Source organism: Rhincodon typus, chromosome 30 (genome assembly GCF_021869965.1).
Source record: "Rhincodon typus isolate 14 chromosome 30, sRhiTyp1.1, whole genome shotgun sequence".
Lineage (NCBI taxonomy): Eukaryota > Metazoa > Chordata > Chondrichthyes > Orectolobiformes > Rhincodontidae > Rhincodon > Rhincodon typus.
Window position 1 is genome coordinate 20,760,574 of NC_063361.1, and position 24,414 is coordinate 20,784,987.

At 39.5% G+C, this 24,414-nt stretch overlaps 1 long non-coding RNA gene across 1 annotated transcript; it reads left to right on the forward strand.

The window, feature by feature from the left end:
• The first annotated feature begins 1,270 nt into the window (after positions 1-1,270).
• On the forward strand, positions 1,271-11,482 carry LOC125486562. Its single transcript, XR_007265200.1, has 3 exons — positions 1,271-1,371; positions 8,864-9,036; positions 11,374-11,482. It is a non-coding gene; the product is annotated as an uncharacterized LOC125486562 (long non-coding RNA).
• Positions 11,483-24,414: the final 12,932 nt, after the last annotated feature.

The window sequence follows — 24,414 nt, forward strand, 5'->3', positions numbered from 1 at the left end:
AGTAAAGTATGTCGAGTGGGCACTTTGGTGAAGGGCTGGAAGGAGGTGCTTTTCCCTTTTACTCTTTCCCAATAAGTTCAATCGTAGATAAACTGCTTTTAGGGATTGGCTTTAAATTGTTGTAAGTTAGAAAAGTGCATTATTTTTAAAGAAGTAGCGATACCTGAAGTTAACTGAGAAATGCCAGGAATATGGTAAAATCAGAGCCAAGGCAAATGGGAATTTGTTCACATTTAGTGAGGTACAATCAGCTTGAGGTAGAGGGTTCTGGAATTAAATTGTTTGTTTTACTTGGTTTTGGGAAAACACCCATCGATTAAAGCAAGCCCAGGTATCGGAAGGATATTATTAAGCTGGAGATGGTTCAGAAGGGATTTACCAGGATGTTGCTGGGTATGGAAGGTTTACGTTATAAGGAAAGGCTGGGACTTTTTTCACATAGGAGGTGGAGAGGTGACCTTGTAGAAGTTTATAAAATAATGAGGCATAGATAGTTATTGGTAGTTGTCTTTTCCTTAGGATGGGGCTAGAGGACACATTTTTAAGGTGAGCGGAGAGAGATTTAAAGAAGACATGAGGGGCAATTTTTTACAGAAGCTGGTTCTTGTGTGGAATGAACTTCATGAGGAAGTGGTAGATGCGGGTACAATTACAATGTTTAAAAGATATTTGGTTAAGTACATGAATAGGAAATGTTTGGTGGGGTCTGGGCCAGGAAAGGCTGGTGGGACTAATTTAATTTGGGATTATGGTTGGCAGGGACTGATTGGTCCAAAGGGACTGTTTCTGTACTGCATGACTCTATGATTCTATGACTAAGATATCATTAAAGCTAGATGTGCAGAACAGTTGTTCTTAAAGAGGGAGATAATTTAGAACTATTAAGACAAGGATTACCTTAATGTAAGATGTTTTATTTTAAAGTTCCAAATCAGAAATGTTTGGTTAAAACCCCAAAGAGGTTATTTGAAGCTGAGAAGGTCTAAGCTCTGTTGTATGAAGATTCAAGGAAGAGTATCAGATCATCAAAAGGAATTGAAGCGACAGTTAAATTAAGCCTTATGAATGTGATAAGAAAACTAATTATCTCTGTGGTACTGTAAAGAAGAATTATTGAGACTAATGGCATTGTATTTGACCATGTATTTCAAAATTATTAAATGTGTTATACATAAACAGTTCAATATATTTTGACTTACATACTTTCTCTGTCATAAAAGTCTGTTTTATTGTTTAAAACCAAATCTGCAACATTGTGTGTTTATGTTTCAGTGAGAGACCACCTTTTGAAAACCCCCATTTATCAAGCCACATTTCAGTCTGGAAATCTAATTTGTTCAGTAATAAAATTAACTGGGATCATAACAATTGGTAAGATTTGAATTTACTGGATTTAAAATGGATCTATTTTATCCTTTTAAAAATAAATGAGTATTTTGTGGTTCTGGACATAAAATAAATTGTGGTGAAGTTTATTAATTAGAACTTGAAGATAGCTTTGAATGTTGCTAAGAGTTTTCTGGAAGTGGAAGGTATAACATTGGATTGTTTGAAGTCTTTAAATGTAAACCGAGCGAGTTAGCAGACAAACTGAAGGTGGAGTAAAAGCAGGAACTGCTAAGGATGATATGCATCAAGTGATTATCAAACATGTAGAATTGGAAGAAAGGTAACCTGAAATTAGAACGTCACAGCTGTAATTAGTACTGTTACCTGTGTATGCGAAAAGAAGGTTCATTTAACCTTATCAAATTTAAAAAGAAGCTCAATTATGTGAATTGTCATGATTAGTCAGGTGAAATAATCAGCAAGTGCATCACATTAAATGTTGAAAAGATATTAAAACAGGGATGACTATTGTAGGAAAGTATACTTATGGCAGTGAAAATAAAGGGAGTTAAATAGAAATGAGACCAATTGGAGAATGAATCAGAAACTGAACATTCACAAGTTGAATATCTTGCAAGGGAAGTTCCCAAAGGAAACAGATGTAGCTTGAAGAAACATCTTTGGACTTGGTTTGTAGAAGACTTGGCTGAAGTCAGATATGTAAAACAGTTGCTCCGAACAAAGATTGTTTAGAACTGTTATGAATTAGATTACCTAAGTATAAGGAGTTTAGTTTTCACATCCCAAACCAGAATTGTTTGGCTCTGGACAGGTACCTTGAATAGGAAGGGTTTAGAGGGATATGGGCCAAATGCTGGCAAATAGCACTAGATTACCTCAGGATATCTGGTTGGCATGGACAGTCGGGCCGAACAGTCTGTTTCCATGTTGTACATCTCTATGACTCTAAAATCCCGAAGAGGTTATTTGCAACTGAGAATGTCTAAGCTCAGTCGTATAAAGATTTAGGAAAGAGGCTGTCAGATTAAGTAGAAAATAACAAAGAAGAAATATTGTGCTTATGATAGGTGTCAAGTAGAAAATACAATTGACCATCAAAAGGAATACAAAGGTTCAAACAGGAGGTGGAAAAGCAAATATTAGAAGCAAAGAGGAATTTGGGGAAAAGACTGGTAGCCACATCAAGGGGAATCCCAATGTTTTCTATAGGCATATAAGAATGGTAAAAGGAGGGGTAAGGCTGATTAGAGACAACAAAGGGGATTTATACTGAAGGGAGAGAGCATAGCTGTGGTGTTAAATGAATACTTTATATCTGTCTCTACCAAGGATGTTGATGCTGCCCAGCACTCTGTCACTAGAATGATTCAAAACTGGTAAAGAAGAAGTGTTGAACAGACTGTGGTTTAAAGCTGACAAGATCTCGTGTCCAGATGAGATGCATCCAAGGAAACTGAAGGAAATGAGTGTGAAAGTTACAGGGGTACTGCCATTATATTTCAGTTTTCCCTAGGGGGGAAAGTGCCAGAAGATTGAAGAATTTTAAATATCATGCCCTTGATCAAGATGGTGTGCAGATAAACCCAGCAATTACAAACCATGCTATTAAATTATGTACATAAATTACCGGAAGGCATTTGAAACAAGGTCAAAACAACAGACTTGTTATAGGTCATGATGTGGAGGCGCCGGTGTTGGACGGGGGTGGATAAGTCAGAAGTCACAGGACACCAGGTTATAGTCCAACAGGTTTATGTGAAATCACAAGTTTTCGCAGTGCTGCTCCTTTGTCAAGTGAATTGACTTCACCTGATGAAGGAACAGCGTTCCAGAAGCTTGTGACTTCAACTACGCCTGTTGGACTATAACGTGGTGTCCTGTGAAGTCTGACTTTGTTATAGGTCATGGAACTATATAAACAATAGCAAGATGGATACAAAATTGGCTGAGTGATAGGAAACAGATGGATATTTTTGCAATGAGTATTTAGCGATTAATAAGTGTTTTTCAGGCTGGAGAAAGGTTTGTAATAGAGTTCTTCATAGGTCAGTATCGGGACCATTGCTTTTTCTGATCATATATTAAAGATCTAAATCATCGTCTGTAAGGGTCAATTTCAAAGTTTGTAGATGATACAAAATTTGGAAGCATTGTGAACTATGAGGACATGCAGAACTTCAAAAGGACAAGTTGATGGAATGGCTGGATAGGTGGCAGATGAACTTAAATGCAAAGAAGTGTGAGGTGATGCATTTTGGTGGGAAGAACATGGACAGACATGATAACATTAGGACTACAATTCTAAAGGGGACACAAAAGCACAGGGAACTTGGGTTTACATGTGTACAGAGCATTGAATGTAACAGGATAGGTAGAGAGATCAGCTGATACAACATACTGTATCCTCAAGTTTATTAATAGAATCATAGAGTACAAGAACAAGGAGGTGATGTTGAATTTATATATGGCCTCAGCTGGAAAATTTTGTACAGTTCTGGGTGCAATAATACGAACATATTGGAAAGAGGGCAGAAGAGATCTGCAAGAAGGTTCCAGGGATGAGAGAGTTTACTTATGAGGATGCATTGAAGAAGCTGGGACTGTTCTTCTTGGAGAGAAGAAAACTGAGTGAATATTTGATAGAAATTTGCTTAAAAATTACAAGTCGGCTAGACAATGTAGATGGGGAGAAACTGTTCCAGCTTTAAAAAAGATCAAGAGTGACAGAGGTAGATTTAAGACGATTTACAATAGGAGCAAATGCAAGGCTGAAAAAATATTTTTTGACGCAATGTGTTGTGGGTTTGGAATGCACAACACAGAAGTGTGGATGAGGCAGGTTCAATTGAGGATCTCAAGCGAGCATTAGATGATTATTTAAATAAAAAAAAATGCAAGGGTGTAGGGAAAGGGCAGAGGAATGGCACCATAACACCATAAAACATAGAAGGAGGAGTAACATGTTCAGCTCAATGAGTCAGTTCTGCCATTTAATAAAATCATGGGTGATCTGATCATTCTGAATACGGCTTTCCTGCTTTCTCCCCCATAGTCCTTGATTCTCTTAATAATTAGAAATCTTTCTCTGCCTTGAATATTCTTAATGACCTAGACTCGACAGCTTTCTATAGTAAAGAATTCCACAAAGACATTATCCTCTAAGAGAAGAAATTCCTCCTCATCTCTATCTTCAAAGCTTAACCACTTATTCTGAGATTGTGCCCTGTGGTGCTAGTCTCTTCCATGAATGGAAATAACTTCCTTGCATCCCTGTCAAGTCTCCATAAGAATCTTACATGTTTCAATTAGGTCTTCTCCCATTCATTTACTTTCCAATAGGGTGAACCTGCTCAACCTCTCATTAGAAAATCCCTCCATACCCAGGATCAATCTGGTGAACATTTTCTGAACTGCTTCCAATGTTGGTTTTTTTTCCCCTGGGTAAGGGGACCAAAACTGTTCACAGTATTCTAGGTGCGGTCTGACTAGTGCCTTGTAAAGTTTTAGCAAGACTTCCCTATATTTATACTCCATTTACTTTGAAATAAAGGCCAACACTCAATTTGTATTCCCTAGTATTCACTATTCTAGCTTTTTGCGATTCATGGATGAGGGTCCCAAATCCCCCTGAGTTGCAGCTTTCTGCAGTGTTTCTCTTTAAATAATATTCAGCTCCCTATTCTTGCCAAAGTGCGTAGCCTCACATTATCCAACAAGATATTCCATCTGTCAAATCTTTTCCCACTCAGTCAATATCCCTCTGTTGACTCTTTGTGTTATCCTTGTTACTTGTCTTCCCACGTGTTTTTGTCATCAGCAAACTTAACGATAGCACATTCATTCCCTCACCCAAATCATAAATGTATGTTGAAAATAATCGTGACCCTAGCAGTGCTCTCTCCAATAGTGACCGGTGCCATCCTAAAAATATTCCCCTCATCCCAACTTTCTGTCCTCTATTAGTGAACCAATCCTTTGTTCATACTGATCTACTACCCCAAAACCATGGGCTCCTACCTTTTAAGTATCCCGATTTGCAATACTTTGGCAAAAGTCCTTCCGAAGTCTAAATGTATTACGTCTACGGGATCCCCTTTATCCTGCTTGTAATTACCTTAAAATATTTCTAAGCTTGTCAGGTGTGATTTGCCCTTTATGAAAGCATATTAACTCTACTTGACTTATGTATTTCTAAATGCTTGACAATTATATCCTTTATAATGGACTCTACCATTTTATCATTAAACAGATGTTAAGTGGAGAACCAGTGTAGATATGATGGATTAAATAGCCTCCTTTGCATTATAAAACTCCTGTGATACAATGAACTTGGGTAGGCCTTGTGATCAGTAGGCATTATCTGTTTATACAACATTTTCATTTGCCTATGATCTTTGTTCGTATTAACCTCAAGCAATTATACAATTATACAAATTGCTCAAGTATCAGAGAAACTCTCAGGACAGTAGGCAGCTATTTGGCTCATCCAGCCTGTTCCAGCTCTTTGAAAGAACTATCCGATTAGTCCTTCTCCCTAGTTCTTTAAACTGAAGATCGCAGAAAATCTTAGTGTTTCTGGCATTTGTCTGCCGAAGCTAATCTCACAGAAATGACATGTGATAATTATCCCAAGTAGTGTTGCACTTTAAACAATTAGAATTCTCTCCCTATGATATGAGGAAAATGGGACATTCATGACAGACTAAAGTGTAAGCAATTTACAAAAAAAATCCAAACGTAGGGAAATTTGAAGGTGTGAGTCATTCAAAAAAACATGTTGGCTGATCCATTGTGAATTTGGACAAGGACCGTCATGATTAAGTGCCATTTTTAAATGACACACGATTAGAAGTTGAGGAATAAGTATACCATGACACATTGATGTATTTCAGCCTCAATGTAGAATCATGCTTCTTTCCACCTTTTTATCTCTAGTATTTATTCCTCTGTGCACATTTATAATCAAAAAATACCTGTACAATCCTGTCTGTTTTCACATTCCCACCATAACTAGATGTAGCATTATATTGAAAAATAATTGGTGCAGACAGGAATTTTAATTTGTTACAGATATGCATGAAACAACAATTCATTTAATTAAATGGAGAAAAAGTAGAAATAGTTTAAGAATTCATTATCTTTTGGGGATTTAACATGGGGAGTATCTTTAAAAAAACTGATGGTTAGGAAAACTCAAATCAATTTAAGAATATCAGATTCTTGTTTCCTGAATTCTGTTTAGGACAATAATTTGTGTAAAATGGATAAGTTCTGCTTAAAGGTGAATTATTTGGGCTAAGACCTCACCACTTCAATTAATTTTATAAGCTATATTTATAACCTCACAGTATTCCTTACCAAGAGGTAAAATATTACAAAGGAAGGCTTTAAAATTTGAGAGCAGTGTAGTATTTTTTATTTTTCATCACCTCAGTTGAGGTGCTGGGATACAATGTGATTTCAGGCTTGTTAATTATGAATTTGACATGCTTAGTTGTGAGTGCAGTCTTGTGCTATTTCAACCTGTCATTCATTTAGCGATGAAGAGATAGGTGATCCATATCTTTTGGAACATCCGTGTGGTGTATTGAGTGGAATAATCACTGTCAAGTAGGCAAGGAGAGAGATAACGATTGTGTCGATGCAGTCCAGTATTTAAGAAAAGGATTCATCTATTCCATAAATTCATCAGAATACATCTTAATACAGAAGATGAGAGTCTGGTTTATTTCTTATGGATACCTGTGAGGAAATTGGATTTTGAGGTCCCAGCAATATAAGAATTTATTGCTTTTTAACTCTTGGTCTACTGGATCAGAAAGGAGTTCTGCAACTTTTCAAAGGACTATAATCATTTCTTTAAAATGTTGCAACTTCATGAAAATTTAATAAACATTCAAGAGGGGTGTCATATTATCATGCAATACTATTGTGATTTTAAAACATCTCTCATGTCAAAATATCTCAAAACATTTTTTGGAGTAAACTAGAATTCCTAATGGATGATAACCTACATCCTGAAGTAGTTAACTGTTCTCTAATAGAGGTTGCTGACTTGCTCGCTGAGCTGTGTTCAGACGTTTCGTCACCATGTTGGGTGACATCATCAGTGAGGCCTCCGATGAAGCTTATCGATAAGCTTCATCGGAGGCCTCACTGATGTTACCTAGCACAGTGATGAAACGTCTCAATGGAACCAAGCCAGCTCAGCGCACAAGTCAACAACCTCAACCACAACCCGAGCTACAATTTTTTGCTGAAACTTTAAAGTTCTCTAATAGAAATGTGGAAACATAGGAATGTAGGAGCAGGAGTAGGCCTTTGAACTTCTTGAGCTTGCTTCACCATTCTAAGTTTTGGCTGAATGTCTACTTCAATCCCTTGATGGCCTTAGTATTGTACTCCTTGACTGAGCGTCCACGGGCCTCTGGCTGGGAGTTCCTAATATTTTCCATCCTCCGAGTTAAGGGCTTCCTCATCTCTGCCCCAAATAGCTCGCCATTTAGCACACTGGTGATTCCATTTTGTACTTCTTTTGACTCATGGCATGTGGGCATTACTGAATAGGCCAGCATTTATTGCCCATCCCTGGTTGACCTGAGAAGGTGGTCATAAGCTGCCTTTTTGAACCCCTGCAGCCCATTTTATGTCACTAGACTCAACACCATGAGGAAGGGAGTTTCAGGCTTTTTAGCCAGGGACACAGAAGAAATGGCAAAATATTTCCAATTCAGAATGATGAGTGGCTTGGAGGGAAATTTGAAAGTGGTAGTGTTCCCACGTTTCTTTGGTGAATTTCTGCAATGCATCTTGTAGGTGTTACATACTGTTGCAATGGAATGGCGATGGCGGACCGAGTGAATGTTTGTGAATATGGTGCTAATCAAGTAGGATACTTTGTCTTGAATGGTGCCAAACTTTGAGAGCTGGAGTCGCACTCATCCAGGCAAGTAGTTGAGTATTCCATCACACTCCTGACTTGTGCCTTATAGATGGTGGACAGGCTTTGGGGAGTCAGGAGGTGAGTTATTGCTGTAGGATTCCTAAGTCTCTGACCTGCTCTTATAGCCACAGTATTTGTACTTCTCGGCCAGTTTATTTTTTTGGTGAATGGTAAATCTGCAGAATGCTGATAGTGGGGGATTCAGAGATGACATTCATTGAATATCAAGGGGCAATAGTTAAATACTCTCTTGTTGGACATGGCTTTTGTGTGGCATGAATATTATTTGCCCCTTATCAGCTCAAACATGGATATTGTCTTCTTCAGGACCTTAGGAGTTGCGAATGGTGTTGAACATTATGCAATCATCAGCGAACATCCCCACTCCTGCCCTTTTTTGATAGAGGGATGAAGCAGCTGCAGATAGTTAGACATAGGCATGGCCCTAAGGAACTCTTATAGAGATGTTCAGGAGTACTGGCTATTTTAAAATGGGCAACAATGATTCAACAGCAACATTAAAAAAGGCAGAAAAAAACCTTGTATTTATATTGCATTTATCTTTCTCAGAAATGTCTGAAAGACTTTTACACTCCATTCGTTATTCTGATCTGGAATTGCTGTCAATGCCATCACCGACTATCCTTCAATGTGAGGGTGATATCTACTCCAGGTCATGGCTTTCTCCATGGGCCTTCATGTGATTGACCAGGCTGATCCCCAACCCACAGATCTTTTGGCAGGTCAGTGGCATCAAGAGTTTAGGATTTGCTTCTTGTTATGCTCATACTCTACCTAATCATTAAGGCTTTGGACTCCTAGCATGATGCAACTTGATAGAGAAGTAATCACCATTTTGAATGATTGGCATTAATTTCAATGCTCCCATACTCTAAGGACCGCTTAAGGATGTTTACTGATATTTTCTTTGGCCTGCCATGAACTTCTGTTCATTGAGAAAACAGGATCTGGCAAGTGAGATACTTTTTTGTTATCTGAATAAAACATTCAGTCTGCATGGTTGCTTTTGCAGGTAGTTTACCTGACTGTTTATGGATCTGACTTCAAAAAGGACAGTAGCATTTATTTGACAGTTCTTTCATTGATACAGGAGGATGTAGTGTAGGCACTGTTATTTGAATGTGTCTCTCATTTTTGTTTTATTTATACATGGCATAGGTCTCCTGCTGGACAGAAGTGAGGTGATGGAATAAGCTTAAAATATATGTTTTTGTTTTCCAAAATAGATTTCTGAAAACATCCCATTCAGAGTTTGATTCTTTGAGCATTTCCAGTATTTCCTATTTCAGATTCCAGTAAATGCAGGTTTTTTCTTCCCTTTTACAAAAGGTGATCATTTTTAGAAAGCTGGTTCATTGAGACCCTTTTTCTGTGATGTCAAATGCTGCAGGACATAGAGGTTCACAGGTCTGAATGCACATTATTCATCCAGATTCCAGATTTTCCTTTTAACTACCTTTGGCATAAAATCAATCACTGCTTTAATTAAAGTAATACATTGTACATTCATAATAATTTAAAAATATTTCTTCTGGCATAAAATGTATAAACTAATTTGCTGAACCTAACGTTAGAACTGCCTGAGTTTTATTTTTTCCATAGCCAGTAGATGAATGATGTGTGTGTGGTGATATGGACTGCAAAGGGAACAGTTTGAGCATGTGTGTGTATATATCACTGATATATCTGTTATTATTTATGCTGCCTTATATTTAGATCCTGGCCCATGTTTTCTTGTTGTGATGTAGGTGTATATGACAGCCATTCTGCTGCAGATTCTCCAGCATGTGAAAGGAGTTTTCAAAGTGTTTTAACAGCCAGCCATACCCTCTGCTGAAAACAATAACAGACATTTCCTGATTCCCCTGTTCTAGATCCCAGACTCCAACTGATTGTTACTTTACCTAAATCCTTGCAGATGTCTCACTGGGCATCTTCTGTAATTCTAACCAGGCACTATGGCAGTCCTCCACACTCTATAGTTTTCAAGCAATCTGATACCTCTTAAATAAATTCAGATTACCACTTTTGGTAGAAATCCTCAATTGATCTAATGGCCTCCAGCAATAACCATCATATAACTCCTGATGGCTGTACTAAGCTAACTCTCATACAACTTCTAATCGTTGTATTTAACTTACCAGAGATTGCAACTTCCACCCAAATACTAGTGGGAAGCCTTATAGGATCATAGAATCCCTACAATGTGGAAGCAGGCCATTTGGCCCATCAAGTCCACACCAATCTTCTGAAGTGCATCCCATCCAGATCCATTCCCCAGGACTACCCCTATTGCCCTGCATTTCCCCTGGCTATCCACCTAGCCTGCAAATCCCTGGACACTGTGGGCAATTTAGCATGGCCCATCCACCTAACCTGCACATCTTTGGACTGTGGGAGGAAACCAGAGCACCCAGAGGAAACCCATGCAGAAAGGAGGAGAACATGCAAACTCCACACAGACAGTTGCCTGAGGGTGAAATCAAACCCAAGTCCCTGGCGCTGTGAGGCTGCAGTGCTAACCACTGAGATGCCCCACTTTTGTATTCTATACCTCTGCCAATGAAAGAGAGCCAAGCCAAATGCCTTCTTTACAACCTTACTTGCCTATGCTGCTACTTTTAGGGAGCTGTGCACTTGGATGCCAAGATCTCTCATTTCATCTATCCCTCTCAGTATATTCCAGTTTATTGTGCATTCTCTCTTACTGTTTGACCTCCCTAAATACATTACCTCACACCTATCAGAGTTGAACTCCATCTGCCAATTTCCTTAGGGCGCACATTCAAATGAATTGAGATCTAAAGTGTTCACTGAAATGCAGAGGTGACTTAAAATTGTAGGGTTACATTATAATAGTTAATATTTCATTAAAATAGAAAGAATAACATACACAAAGTTTGAGTGAAGTAGAGGTTGAATTACCATCTGTAAGACAAGATATTATTGTGATTGAGTAATTAATTTATTTAAATATTTTATGCTCTTCTCCCCACATTTAGAATGATGTTACAGTTGCCTTGATTTTAAAATTCTCACCCTCTCCCTTATTTCTGCAGTCTCTTCCAGCTGTGCAATTCTTGAAAGTTCAACGTTCTGCCGATTCTGGTCTCTCGCCCCTTTGCTATATTGCAGCTGTCCCCCCAACAGTCTAAGCCATAACCACTGAAATTCCTTCTCTATACCTCCATTAAACTCCATCTCCCTTCCCCAACCTTGTCTTGTTAATCAAAATCAGCCACGCATCTTAATCTCTTTCTTTGGCTTAGTATCAATTCTTGTATGATTGTGGATCAGAGAAGCAACTCAAGATGTTTTACTGTCTTAACGATGCTGTATAAAAGCAAGTTGTTCTTCTTGCCTTCATATTCAGCCAACATGCTACACATACAACAGAGTAATCAACAAGAAATGGGTTAGGTCAAATATTTGCCATCTTGCTGTGTCTGGCCAACAATAGTGCTGGACAATTAAACTACTGACTGCAAGTGGAGGCTCCAAAAACCATTCCCATGCTTTCTGATGGGGGAGCCTAGCATGTTAGTTCAGAAATTAAGGTTGAAATGTTTGCAATCATCTTCAGCCGAAAGTACGAAGTAGATGATACATCTTGGACTTGTCATGGAGTCACCACCATTATGATGTGATGCTACAAACAATATGATATCAAGACTTTGATGAAGACACTGTCTACATCAAGGACGGCGGGCACTCACAACAGCTCAGCTGCAGTAGTGAAGACTTGCGCTCCACAGCTAGCTGTACCTTAACCAAACAATACCGCTACAGAGATAGTAGGACCTGCAGATGCTGGAGACTCTGAGATAACAAGGTGTAGAGCTGGATGAACACAGCAGGCCAAGCAGCATGTCCTGCTCCTCTGATGCTGCTTGGCCTGCTGTGTTCATCCAGCTATACACCTTGTTAATACAGCTACAACATGGGAATAGGGAAACTGCCCAGGTATGTCCTCGCCACAGAAGGCAGGACAAATACAATCCACCCAAATACCCCTGATCAATCTACTCTCAATCATCAAAGTGACGGAAGATATCATCAGCATACCAACAAATGGTAGTTAAACAGCTACAATCTACACCTTAATGTTTAGTTTAAGTTCCACCAGGGCAATTCTACTGCAGACCTTATTTTAAATTTTGCTTCAAACATGAGCTGAACTCAAGAGGTGAGGTGAGATGAGAAGGAGTGCCCTTAACATCAGGCAATATTTGAATTCAAAGCCCAAATCAACATCTATATGACCACCAGAGTTTGAAGTTTCTCCAACTGTGCTGTGCAAGAACAAATAAAGAGCTTTGTAATCTTAGATAACCTTGTTCACTGTCCACTATACCACCAATTTTGGTGTCAGCCGCAAACTTACTAACCATGCTTTCTAAATACGCATCCAAATCATTTATATAAATGACAAGCAACAGTGGACCCAGCACCGATCCTTGCGCAACACCACTAGTCACAGGCTTCCAGTCCAATAAACAGGCTTCCACCAGGATTAGAATTAGCTTTATTGTCACATATACTCAATGAGTATACTGAAAAGTTTATACGTTGCCACTTACAGCGCCATCTTAGGTACAAATATACCGAGGTACAACTTCTTCATTGATAAGATCTTAGAAAATAGAGAAATAAAATGTCCAGCATTGCAGAAATAAAATTTCAGAACAACAGTCTTCCAAACCAGACCACGCTGGCACCTAGCCTCCAGTACGCACCAGGCCCTGCCTCCAGACTGCGCCTGGCTTCACCTTGAGGATGATGAGGCTGGGAGATGTCTTCAAACCACCACGCTGGTTGAGACGCCACACTGGGCCAAGGATGCCACGCTGTCCTCAAATTTAAAAAAAAACTCATTGGGTGAAAATATAAAGCTTTGAAAGCAAAGTGTACAGCTTAAAAAGGAGAATCAAAAGGATAGTATTTGTAGCAATCGGTCATCCACCTGATGGTACAAGAACAAGGGGGACACAGATTTAAAGTTTTAAAGGAAAGAGCGGTGAGAAGGTACAAAGGAGTGGTAGTGACCGGGAACACTACAAGGGTGGTGAAACTGCAGATGATCAATGGTTACAAAGGGAGGTTGGATGGGCCATGAGAGAAATAAATCTCTGGGCTGTGGGGGACAAAGTGAGGGAATGGAACTGAATGGAAAGAATTCCTCTTCAGGGAGCAGGCCGTGATGGGAGTGGAGGATTAGAGAAAACAGAAATAACAGAAAATAAAATCACCTCATCCTTGATCAGAATCAGCTTTTTCCTTTGACATATGATATATGCATATAGTCTCATCGTTATTTTAAAACAATCAACTTATGCATTTTCATCAAAATGCATACACATACATGAATAAAGAGACTTAAGAACAGCTTCTATTTTCACATTCAACTTATGACTGTTACATCGAATTTATAGTACAGAATCAGATCATTTGCTCCAATTGGTCTTTTAAGTTTGACACAAGCCTCCTCCAACTGATTTCAGCAAAACCATTCCAAAAACATCTTATCTAGTTCTCCTCTTCATGCATTTATCCAGATTTCCCTGAAATACATATTTGTCTCAACTAGACCGTGTGCTGGCAAATTACGCATTCTAATCACGGTCTGTAAAGAGCTTTCCTCCAAACTACTTATTGCATTTAGTCCGGACTATATTGGTGATCTCAAGTTTTGGACTCCCCCAGAAGTCAAAAAAATCAGGGTTTTTTTTTTGTTTGTCTGAGAAAGATTGAAGTATGTTACCTCCTCTGAGAATACCATGTGCACATAACAGATTAATGTATACAAAGCCCAGAATGCAAAATCCTTTATATTTCATACCGACAAGGTGCTAAAAAGCAGAAAATAACATCTATTTAAGCAAAGCAAAAAGACTTGGGGTTCAGGTGCATAGACCTTTAAAATGTAATTACCGGGTACAGAAAGTAATCGAGAAAGTTAATGGAATGCTGACCTTTATATCTAGAGGACTAGATTATAAGGATGCAGAAGTTATGTTGCAGTTATATAAAACCCTGGTTAGACCCCACTTGCAGTACTGTGAGTAGATCTGGGTACCACACCTTAGGAAGGATGTATAGGCCTTGGAGGGAGTACAATGTAGGATTACAAGAATAATACTGGAGTACAGGAGTTGAGTTATGAGGAGAGATTAGACATATTATGGCAGTTTTCTCCAGAATTTAGAAGGTTAGCAGTTGATCTAATTGAAATCTTGAAGCTGTTAACCGGAAAAAACAAAGATGAACTATTTCTACTAGTTAGGGACTCTAGAACTAAGGGGACTAGCCTGAGAATTGGGGCCAGGCCATTCAAGATAGATGTTAGGGAGCACTTCTACACACAAAGGGTGGTAGATGTTTGGAACACTCTTCCACAAACAGCAATTGATACTGGATCAATTGTTAATTTTAAATCAGAGAAAGATAAGTTTTTATTAAGCAAAAGGTATTAAGAGATGTCATCCGTGATCTCGTTGAATGGCTTGATGGCTAAATGGCCTGTTCCTGTTCCTATGTCCCTAACATATTCGGAATAAAGTCTAACATAGGCTCAGAACACTCTTGGTGTAGTTCAGCATTTCCACCTTGGTTGGGTTAGTTCCATTTCATATCTTCATATCCAGCTGCCAACCTTGTCTTGATGATTCTTATTGAGGATTTTATCACAAACATCATTATGTTTGTTGTTCATGGGTTTGGCTTCAAATTGCCTCTACTGGCTTGCATCATGCATCAGCTAACAAGCCCACACACCCAGAAGAGCAAATACTCTCAATGAAATTCCTGGCTCCAAGATATGTTTACATTTGGGCACCATAAACACTGAATATAATGTTTTCAACCACGCTAGATCATAATTTTAAGTGAAGGGCAGGAGGTTTAAAGGCAAATTGAGGAAAATATTTTCGTCTGGAAGGTACTGGCAATCTGGAATGTACTGCCTGGAGGTTAGTTGAGTTGGGAAACCTCTCAATCTTTAATAAGTACATGGAAGAGCACTTGAAATGTCATAACATTCAAGAGTATGGGGCTAAATGCTGGAAAGTGGGAATAATGTGGATAGGTTGGTATAGACTCAGTGGGCCAAAGGGCTTCTTCCATCTGAGTCTAAAAATGTGAGTCTCATTAGTGAGATTTAAACACTTTAAGGGAATTTTCTTTGGAAGAGTTTTCCAGCAAGAGAAGTACCTCATCTTGAATGCATTCATTTGTTCACCTCTGCAACACTCCCTAATGGGATAAAATAACTACCGGTTAAGGAAGGTAGGGATATTCAGTTGAAAAATCCAATCTTTTATTTTCAGTGCTTTTTTTGCTAATAGCAGAGAAACAGAAGATGGTATTTATACAAGTGCTCAACAATTGCCAGCAGTGGTGACAATGAAGCATTAACAGATTGTTGACACAGTTAAGATTAAAACAACCTACAGAGAAACCTTAATACATCTCAATTCCACATGTGTAAAGAGATGTAGGTCCATGTTGTTAATGGCTACCCACACTTACTTTGCTTATGTAAATACGTGACACTGTATAAATCGTCACTTGTATTTCAGCAGAGTTGTGGGTTATAGTGAAATGAATGTAATTTAGATCTCTTTGGCTGAAGATTGATGCTTGAAATAGACATTTTCAAAATCCTAGAGACTTAAATTGAATCCTTTTGATTGCCTACCTGCTGTGGTTTGACTCATGGAGCGCAAGGTGGATCAGTGAATCATAATTGCTGTGGTCCTGTGCTATACCTGATACACTGCTGAATCAGACTCAATTTGCAGCGATTTCTCAGCATGAAATAGTCTGTCATTGCCTGTTACTAATGGCTTTGCATCCAATTTCCGGGATTGGTGTTTTAGACGATCTGTCCTTGGCATTATTAAAAGGCAAAAGCTGCAAAGCAGTTGGGACTTATCAGTGGAGAGTGATGGAATGAAGGCACGTTTATATTAGATGTATCAGTTTTGAATCCCTTACTGAATTGCTCATTAGGCAGACATCAATGCCCTGTTCGCTTAGCTCAGCAACATTGGAACAATGCACATTAGTGTGTGAGCACAGATGCAGAGTAACACTTCCCAGGCAGCTGACTTCTAATATGATAAGAGTGTGGGAGGGAAACACAAGTCCCTCAGAACAGTTAAAAGATTGGAAATGGAATCCTGGAAAGTAGATGAAGGAAATCATTTTGGATTTCACTGGACGTCACCTTTTTTTTTTACCATGTACTGACCATCTTAGCATCAGAGAAAGAGGCAGGAACACAGCTCCATGTTTCCTAACTTTTTAGAAGAAAAGCAAAGTTAAGTTGTACTTCATGTTAATTCCATTTTGCCCAGAATTTATGACAAATCAATGTCTGAATGCACGGGTCGTCAAATATTCAAATCCATCACAAAGTAGTGTTCAAGGCGGACCAGTTCCTAAATTTCTAATAACTCCTGAGCTCCCAGTGGACTATACAGGCACTTTAGATTTAGCTTTCCAGCTCGGGTTGTAAGTCCTTTCAGTCTAAATGATATAGGATTGCCTCCTGGCGACGGTATTATGAATCTCACACAAGTGTCCTCTGGAATCAGATCATTTATTCTCGGCCCTGGGTTGTGCAGTCACTTTCAAGCTGATCATGAAACTGTTGTTTCTCCAACTCAGAAAAGGGCATATAGTTGTAAGTGGCTCCTGAATTTAATAGAAGTTTCACGGATGATCCCTCACACTGTTCGAGTTGTGTCCCTCATGAATCTCTAGGATTAAGTAAGTTATGAATTTTGAATTTCGACCTGAACATTCAAGTCTCTTATTTGACTGAAAAAAAGACATAATTTGTTCAAAATATATATGTGTGGAATTCCTGCAGGGATTTTCCAGCACAAGTTCAGCCCAGAGAATCCTCTGGCTCGACTGTGCTATGGAGAGAGGGCATACATTTAGAGTCAGAGAGCCATAGAGATAAACAGCACAGAAATAGACCCTTTGGTCCGACTTGTCCATGCTGACCAAATATCCTAAACTGACTCAGTTCCATTTGCTAGCATTTGGCCCATATCCCTCTAAATCCTTCCTATTTATTACCCATCTAAATGCCTTTTAACTGTTGTAATTGTACCAGCCTCCTCCACTTCCTCTGGCAGCTCATTCCATACACGCACTACCTTCTGCGTGAAAATGTTGCCCCTTTGGGGCCTTTTAAATCTTTCCCTTGTCACCTTAAACCTATGCCCTCTAGTTTTGAACTTCCCTACCCTGGGGAAAAGACCTTGGCTATTCATCCTATCCATGGTTCTCATGACTTTATAAACCTCTAAAACATCACCCCTTAGCCTCTGACATTCAAGGGAAAATAGCCGCAGTCTATTCAGCCTCTCTCTATAGCTCAAACCCTCCAACCCCAGCAACATCCTTGTAAATCTTTTCTGCATCCTCTTAAGTTTAACAACATCTTTTCTACAGCAGGGAGACCAGAACTGAACGCAGTGTTCCAAAAGTGGCCAAACCAATGTCCTGTACAGCTGCAACATGTCAACCCAACTCCTATACTCACTGCACTGACCAATAAAGGCAAGTGTACCAAATGCCTTCTTCACTATGAGAGAGGTACCTTTAATAGGCTGAATGGCTTCCTTCTCTGTCATTACTCTATGATGTGCAGGTATTGGTGTTGGACTGGGGTAGACAAAGTCAGAAATCACATGACAGCAGGTTATAGTCCAACAGGTTTATTTGAAAACACAAGCTTTCGCAGCCTCACTCCTTCTTCAGGTGTTAGTGAGAGAGGTAGAATCAGAAACAGAATTTATAAGTTAAAAGATCAAAGGTTCATACCATTGATGAGGATGTACTAAACAAACCTAAGATGCTGTTAAATCTTTAATCAGTTAGAAGGTTTTAATTGATTAATATGTATATGGAAATCCCCAAATTCCTTTCAAGTCACTGTCCTGAAAGAACTAAAAGTTTTATCAGTATAAGGAAGAGGTGACATTTTAGTTCAGACAATGCATGTTAGGTGTGCATTTGCAATTACATTGTATCGAAGAGTGAATTTCATGGGACTGAAGTTTCAGAAAAATTGCTGTGAATTTCAGGGAGTTTGATGGAGGGTTTCTGTTTGTGAGCTTTTGCGAGTTCTCTAATGCAGTTTTACAGTACTCACCTCATCAAGAACGCAACACACCTCTATAGCACTGTACTTGGACTATCTTCACTCACCAGTGGCTGAAGTGTTGGTGCTGCTGGGACGTTTGGGCATTCCTGCTGTCGGTACCATATTTAAAGCCCAGCTGCAAAACTGTTCCAAAGCAGCAAGCCAAGAATTGACCACTAGACTTCCAGAGTGTGAAAAATTCCACTGGAGATTGCTGATAGAGGAGAACTGGCATCTGCTTTGCCGCTGGGTAGTAGGAGGTACTGGTTCACAGGGAATGGGGAGGAGGGCTGTCCTCTTGCTTCAGGACCACCAGCCTGGTCCAGAGTTACCAACCTGCTCAGTGCTGTCCACAACCTCGGGGAAAACTCAGGAATGTGTGAAGAATTAATGACATTCTGTGCTCCCCCAGGATAAGTACAGTCATGGTTTCTGTGCTACCTCGCACTCACTATTTCTGCTATTCTATCCCTCTCCCACCAAAAGCTACTTTTTCTACTGTATGTGACATCTTCCCTCAATGGCTCTTACCCATTTAACTCCTCCCCTCCAGGTTACTAACTCTTCCACCCTCAGTACTTCCTACTCAATCAATCACTTCAGACACTTCACCACCTCTTCCCCCACCAACACCATTACTAACAGCTGGGCCAGCCACTTTCAGCTCACTCAATCCATACTCTTGGCCCATTCCAGAAGAAAATAGTCCACAGTAGGGCAGAGAGGTAACAGATGAGTGGTGCGGTGCCAGCATTCATCTGCTCACCCACAAGGTGAGAATCTTTGCCTTAGCAGGAGATGACTGTGACCACTCTGGTGGTGCTAAGATCTCCATGTCCCAGCAATCGTCATATGCCTCACTGCTCTCCCATTATCACCGCTGTAGATGTATTCTTAACACACACATGCTTCCACCTTAATGCTCAATGCATTTCTCCTCGTATTTTCTGCAGACACAGGCAACATGCATGTAGACTCTGTCAAGAAGAAACCAGACCCTACAGCCAAGACCTCTTCCTCCACCTCTGAGGAAACACTGGTAGTACTGTCTCCTGCACGCTCCTCCAGCTCAGATACTGGTACCAGAGTGGGTGTGTTTAGATTAGAGTCAGAAGCACAGTCTGGTGGGCACAGCACTGGCACATCACCACAGCTGGCTGACGAAGAAATGCTCCAGGTTTATGGCACTCAGGACTGTCAGAGACCAAGCAGGAGAGGATACCATGATGTTTGCCATTAATAACGTTGACAAAATGCACAGTGTGCATCTGGCTATCTCCATGAACATTTGGTTGCTGCCACGGAGACCCAGATCCAGCAAAATACTCATTGGCTGCCAGATTTGGGGGTTGCATGGTGGCTCAGTGCCTAGCACTGCTGCCTCAAAGTGCCAGGGACCGGGGTTCGATTCCACCCTCAGGCGACTGTCTGTGTGGAGTTTGCATTTTCTCTCCTTGTTTGGGTGGGTTTGTTCCGGGTGCTCCGGTTTCCTCCCATGGCCCAAAGATGTGCGGGTTAGATGGATTGGCCATGCTAAATAGGCCATAGTGTCCAGGGATGTGCAGCCTCGTGGATTAGCCATGGGGAATTCAGGGTTCCATAATAGGCTAGGGAGGTGGATTTGGGTGGGATGCTCTTCAAAGGGTTGGCATGGACTCAATGAGCCGAATGGCCTGATTCCACATTGTAGGGATTCTATGATTCTATTCTACGTGCCTGCAGGCCAGCACCCCATTGCTAAAGCCATTGGTGGAAAACAATGATGAGGCAACAGGCACAAGAGACATTGGCCTCACTTCAGGTCACCCTTCCTCATAAGGAGACATGTGGTGCCAGCAGACAACCAGTCAAATGCAGAAACACAGACTGGTTCCCCAGAAGTCACATTTCATGTCACTCCAGCCCCTCCACCATCACTCTTCCTGTAATTTTCAATCCTGTGGAAGTTTGAACCAAGGAGGGTTTGCTGCATCAGGCCAGGACACTCCCAGAATAGTCTGACACTCCCAGAATATCCAGAATGTGAACCAACAGACTCTGAGACTGTACACAGATGTCATAGATGGGAAAGGAATAAGAGAGCCTTATGTGGCATGGGTAACACTTCATTGTTAATAGAATCTCACATTTGCAAATATATGTTCATTTTACGTTATCACCTGTCTCACCGACTGTCATTTTCGTTGTAGCTACAAGAATGAATCAGAGAAAGTTCCCTTCCTTACAGCCACACAATGTTCGAGCCCTGTCTGGGCATTTGCTGTCCTTTTCATCCTGTCCATATGAACATAAAACATTGTCATGTTTAAATGTGGGAGCATCAGATGTTGTGAATTTTTTCAACAATTTATGATGTTAACTTTTATTATGCAGCAGGAAAAGTGAAGAACAAACTAATAAACTGCATTTGCATTTGGAGTAAAACGGTGACTGCTTGCCTTTCCAGCATCAAAGTAATTTGCTGTCCTGACGCCCTGGACCTTCTGAGTAGTCAAATTTAGGAAGTTGGAAGGTGCCATTGAAGGGGATTTATTGCATTAATACCTTTTGTATTGACACACACTGATGATACACACTGCTGCTGCTATGCACAGATGGTGGAGAGAATGAATATTTAAGAATGGTGGAGGGCTGCTGATCTGTTTGTTTGCTTTGTCCCATGTGTGGCTGAACGTTTTGAGTGTTGTTGAAGCTGTGCTCATACTGATAAGTGGAGAAAATTCCATCACAGTCCTGACTTGTGCTCTGCAGGTGCTGAACAGGCTTTGGGTCGTCAGGGAGTAAATTGCTCACTGCAGATTCCCAGTCTTGTCCTGTTTTTGTGGCCACAGTATTCAGAAATACATGGTTTGTCTAGTCGATTTTAGGTGAATGTAACCTTCAGGTTGTTAAGGGCGGGGGTTTCAGCAATGGAACTACAATTGAATGTTGAAGCAAAATGGTTAAATTCAATAGTGATTACTGGCACTTATATGGGACAAATATTACATGCCATTAATAACCCTAGTCTGAATGTTGAATACTGTAGATGTGAAATATTATGGCTCCATCCGAAAACAACTACAGAGTTTTTGTTTTGCTCAGTATATTTTCATTATTTTAATGGTAGCTTTATTCAGGTCTATCACTTAGAAAAGCTGAGAAAAAAACTTACTATTGCAGAAACTATTAAATATTAATAAATAGCATTGATTTTATGTGAAAACATGCACATTAATGACCAATTCAGAATAACGTTTCACAATGTATCCTTTGTCCCAGTAGAAATGGTGTTGAGAAACTACCCTAGCTCCTTTGATTAAAGTACCAAGCTTTCTGTAACTACAGCTTAAGCAGTTATTCGTGCTGAAATTTATTTGGATGGTTAGTGAAAACCATGACAGGCTAATCACCAGCCTAGAGGATAGATTGAAAAGTGACTTAACTTTTGCTGATCAATTGAAGAAAGTGTCATAGCATCTGCAATTCCAACATTTTAAGAGCAAATGCATTCAGTTCTCTCACAAACTACTGAATACTAATGGCTTGCTCTTGTGCAAAGTTTGAACTTCCCAACCAAAATGAATGTCCTCTAGCATTCGCCAAATGTCAAAGAGTGAAAATTCAGCTGTGAATTATTTATACACAACCATAACAAACACTACACTTCAGAGTTATTTTATTGAACATGAAGCACCTTATCCTGAGGTTGTGAAATAAATGTGAGGGGCTTTATTTTATTTTTTGGTAAACCCATTTGCATCAAAGTTCTTGTAGGTGAGTTACATGAAAACTTTGTTTGCCCAGTTAACTTAGTTAAGTCTGTTATCCTGAGGTGTGGGCTCCATGAAAATAATATGGGCTGCTGACAGCCTGGACTCCTCCTTTTCACGATTAACTCCCATTCCCCTTCAACAAACCTCATTCCTCACCCACAATCCACCCCAACCTTTCTTCCAAATCAGTTGGCATCTGAGCCATCCAAAACCACTTTGACTGGAGGGCCGTAATGGGAATCCTGCTGATTTTTTAATGAACTCAAAATAATATGTCTATCATAACATATAAAACATATTCTTAAAACAAGTGGCAAACATTGGTTCAAATCTAAACTATAAAATCGGAAACCATAACCATCCTTAATGCCATTAAGAGACACTCATACAATACGAAAAAAACAGACTTTGTAGAGTTTGATTTTAAAATGGGGCAAAATTACAGCACCCTGTTGGCAGAGTGTTTGAAAACAAAGGAAAGGATTTGATGCCTTCTCACAGTTCGTCAGGCTTCTTGTCAATGAAATCAAATTGCTGTCAGTTATAGACTGATAAATGATCTTCAGTTCAGATTGAAATCAAGCTGGATCTATATCTTTGAAAAATGGTCACTGTTCAACTTTTAAGGGTTTATAAAGGTTCAGAAATATTCATATTTGGAAACTTTACCAGGTACCAAACAGCTTCTACTGAGAGAGGGAGAGGACAGCGAGAGAGAAAAACTTGCAGCTTCTGTTTATTCTCCCCCATCCTTCCTGACAACCTAGGTCCATGAACACAGAAATCAAGTCCAGAAACAATTGCTAGGCAGCAATTAGCACAGGCCTCAGTCTTTTCCAAAGCCAGATTTTCAGCAATTAAAGGTCATAAATTCCATTTCTTATCTCCCTAAAAGCTCTGCTGGTCTTTTTCTCCAAAGCCATTTCACTTTCTGTAAATAGCAAGCAGATTACAGCACACATTAAATTGTTGACCTCAGTTCCCAATAAAACACACAGTAAAAACTCTTTTCAATCCAGAAAATGTCCAAACAGTTCCATATCTTGCAGCTTTTCAAATAGTCCAATAACATAATGTACTTTCAAAATAGTGTGCCTTTAAGAAACATGCTTATGAAATTATCCTTTTATTAATGCATGTGATTTGAGGCTTTAAGGTCTCATACTCCATCTTAGATCATTGAAACATTGCATTTTACTGGAAGCATGCTACTCCACCGTAACCTAATAGTATAATGTTAGCCCAGATACCCAAGTGTCTGAGGAATCCAGTGCACAATAATTAGTTGGGATTATTCAATGCCATAGTATCCATACCTCGCTTATGTTAGGGAGATAGTATAAGCATTGCCATATCAGATAAATTACACTATTGAATGCAAACTCTACTGTAGCAGTGATGGCCATTTATAAAGGACTCCAATATTTTGGTGATAGATATTTTGAAGACTATTTGAAGATTAACAAGGCAACAGTTTTTGTCAATGGTGAATTTAAAACAAAAATAGAATTTCTCACCCTTAAGCAGCGTCAGTTTCTGGGAGCACACACAGCTGACAAACAGCACTAACTTATTTTTGATTAGAATGTAAGCATTTTCCAAGACAAAATAAATTTTACACAGTGCCTTAAATAAAAGTGAAAAGGCTGAATTGCACTTGAAGTGCAACGAGGAAAGCAAACAAAAAAACTACAATGCTCTATTCCTGACAGTTGACATATAGATCACAGTCTCTCATAACAAAAAGCTACTAAAACTTTTTCATCAAGGAGGGAGCAGTTTTATTCAACACTGATGAAGTCAGGGATACATGGCTTAAGGTGGTAGAGTGCAAAGTTTGAAGGTGTAATTGTGGATAACAGAAACCTTACTTTGGATTGGACAACCAATGACACCCTTGTACTAAAATACAACTGTTTGAAACAACGTATAAATTCTATTTTATAGATAAGTGGTAGATAATATCAAGAAGAATTATAAAATCTTGCTTTCCATTGACAAAGAGGGCTTCAGTATTCATGCATCCTGTATTTCCATGGATGATCAGTTAGATTCCAAAAGATCTACAAGATTCTCGAATACTAGTTCAAAGTAAGAATGATCTTCAGGAATAGCAAATTCCAACTCATACTGTATAGATAGTGACCCCTAGAATCTATTGACCAGCTTGTCAAAAGATCCCA